Below are 3,372 nucleotides of genomic sequence, written 5' to 3'. Positions count from 1 at the left end.
CTGATGGCGGTGGCACAGGATTATATTTCTCATTGCTTCTGTACAGCATTGTGGGCTATCGCCCCACCCCTTTTAAAGAGGGTCGCTGCCTAGCCGTGCCAACCCTCTGCAGTGTGTGCCTGCAGTTCCTCCTCATGGCAGACGCACTTATAAATAGACATGAGGGTGATGTGGCATGAGGGCAGCTGAAGGCTGCGCAGGGACACTTTGGTGTGTGCTGTGGACAATGGGTCGTGCGGGGGTGGTTGGGCAGCATGTAACCCAGGAGAAGTGGCAGCGGAGTGTCATGCAGGCAGTGATTGTGCTTTGTTGGAGGTAGTGTGGTGCTTAGCTAAGGTATGCATTGTTAATGAGGGCTTTTCAGAAGTAAAAATTGTTGGGAGAGGGGGGGGCCCACTCTTGCCTCTATTGTGGCTTAATAGTGGGACCTGGGAACTTGAGATGCAGCCCAACATGTAGCCCCTCGCCTGCCCTATCCGTTTCTGTGTCGTTCCCATCACTTTCTTGAATTGCCCCGATTTTCACAAATGAAAACCTTAGCGAGCATCGGCGATATACAAAAATGCTCGGGTCGCCCATTGACTTCAATATGGTTCGTTACTCGAAACGAACCCTCAAGCATCGCGAAAAGTTCGTCTCGAGTAACGAGCACCTGAGCATTTTGGTGCTCGCTCATCTCTAGTTATTACCCTTAATGGCTGCACACCATACTATGATAGATAGCGCCATTAGCAGCCTCTGGGAGCGGCAATTCTCTGCGCTGCCTTGATGTAAAGCAGGACCATTGTCACCCATCCATTGTTGCACGGGGGCGACTGCTGAACGCTTGGAGGCGCGGAGCAGCATAAGCATCCTGTATGATCTAGTTCATGGTTTCTAGCTTAACACCCAGCTCTGTAATTTGGGATATATTTCTTCATTATATTGTTAATGCATCTTCACATCCAACAGAGATGTTACACTCCAAATCAGACTGGCAGAAGACGGCCGACATCGGGGTTATGATATAATAGCATATCCTACATCATTATTACATTCCTAAGCAAGCAGCAGCATTAAAGTGGTTGTATGGGATTGGAACAATTCCTTCACAAAGGGTGCCCCCAATCCAGCAGGTGACGGGTGGTATTGCAGCTCAGCCGCATTCAAAACTCAACCCATAGACTTATTTGCTAGAAGAAAGCAGGATAAAGATCAGAGTCTAATAGCAATCAGAAGCAAGAACCAAGCAGCATGGTGCAGCTTTTATCTGTAGCCTCGGTGGACCCAGGGCAGGAGCTGGAAACGTAACTACAGTATAGGCCCCCATTTTTCATACAGAGGCCAAGAGTCTCCTTATGGCCTCCATCAGGTATATGTTGGTATCCCTTTCTTCCTATAGTATGGACACGGGGACCCATGGGCAACATATAACACCATAGGCCTATATAGTGGCTGGAGGCATCCGGCGGAGGTATATATATATAGGAAATCCTTCCAATGTATACATATGCAGCAAATTCAGTGTGAACTGACCCTTAAAGTCTGTGTGGCACCAACGTAGTTGTGCATGAAAAATTTGCGCACACAATACACAGAAAATAGAACCCATTGATTTCAATGCATTTGTTCAGATGGGCGATTTTCCGGTGCATAAAATCGGCGGAATGGAAAATATAGCGCATAAGCTGCGGATTCCGCACAGCTAGAAAAGATAGGACTTATCCCATGAGAGCCGTCAGAAAAGTCAAAGGGCGAAGGAGCTTCTATTGCCGCGATCAGCCGGCAAGGGGAGGGGGAGAAACTTCAGCAGCGCTAAGGTCTCCCCCCCCCTCCCCCCGGCATATGGAATTCCAGGATGCAGTGTATGTATGCACCCGGCCGTGTGAACGGGCGAGAAAAGGGGTGATTTAGCCGTGACTTGGTCGTGGCTTTCTTTCATCCATGCGATTTTCAGCCGCGATACGGGAGGCTGAAAATCGCAACGCCCGTGTGAAGGAGCCATAATAGTCGTAGGAAAGGGATAGCAGCCAGGCAAGTGTATGATAGATGGTACGAAGTATAAGGGCAAGTATGGGAGAAGAGGTACAAAACAGAACATAAAAACAATCAATTAGTGATGGATGCAGAATAAGTTAACAGACAAAACATGGTAACTATGTAGCGGCAGCGGGCGGTACAAGGGGATCATTGGGCCGCGTGGCACTTGATCGCCTGGTTATGTGTAACAGAGAACTGAATAAAAACAGGTCTTTATTAAAAATATGCTGAAAAGGAGCAAACAAGGGCTTATTAACATGGCCGTTGGCCAACGTTTGTGCGTCCGTTCAGACAGCCGGAGCATGGCACATATACACCGAGCCCACAAAGCCGTTGGGTACAAGGAGATGGTTTAGCTCTACTAAGCTGTCTCCCCCTCGCTGGCTCTCTGCAAGGGGAGGAGGCTGGACGGGGTGGGTGCTAGTGTGCTAAGCTCCCGACCCCTCTCCGCCCCTTGTTGCAGCAGCAATAGGAGGGGACGGAACGGGGTTGGAGCTTAGCTCCGCCCCATCCCATTGCAAACAGCCGGCAAGGGGCGGAGAGGAGCAGGGAAGGGGGTGCAATTTTAACAGTCACGCTACTAAACTCCCTCCCACCTCTCTTGTCCAGCAGTTGTTATAGGCTCCCATAGGAGTCAATGCAGCCACCAGTGCCGGCGTAAAAGCTCCCAGCCGAAATGCATTATCTTGAGCGCTTTTACGCCGCAGATATACGCCCCTGTGCACTGATGCATTGTAAACCAATGTATCAGAGAGGCAGCGTATATAGGCCGGGCGTGAAAGCCCGGCCGATATACGCCCGTGTGAATCCAGCCTAAAGGAGAAAAATATATATAAACAAGTGTAGCATGACGGTTACAAATAAACTACAAACTGGGTGTAAAGGGTAATAATTGGGCAGATCAGCGGCAGAAGGACTCGGTGTAAATCAATATACATGTTTTATCGACTCTCTGCGACACATCTGTATATGCCTATACATTTGTAATACTGTGCAGATCTCGTCTCCCTAATGATATATTCATCTCATCGTTCCAATTGCGGTCCACCAGTTCCATAGATGAGGCCTCTGAATATGCATTGATTTACACTGAGTCCTTCTGCCGCTGATCTTCCCAATTAATACCCTTTAGATCCATTACTAGGTTTATTTGTGACCGTCATGCGAACCAATGCCCAATAATCCCCTCACAAATTGTACTACCCGCTGCCGCTACATAATCAGCATGGTTTTTGTTTTAAAGTTTTTTTTGTTTGTTGCTTCTGTCTGTTCATTTATTATGTATCCGCCAGTAATTGATTGTTTTTATGTTCTGTTTTGTACCTCTTCTCCCATACTTGCCTTTATACTCCG

This window comes from Eleutherodactylus coqui, chromosome 13 (genome assembly GCF_035609145.1).
Source record: "Eleutherodactylus coqui strain aEleCoq1 chromosome 13, aEleCoq1.hap1, whole genome shotgun sequence".
Classification (NCBI taxonomy): domain Eukaryota; kingdom Metazoa; phylum Chordata; class Amphibia; order Anura; family Eleutherodactylidae; genus Eleutherodactylus; species Eleutherodactylus coqui.
Note: the sequence above shows the minus strand (reverse complement) of the source record.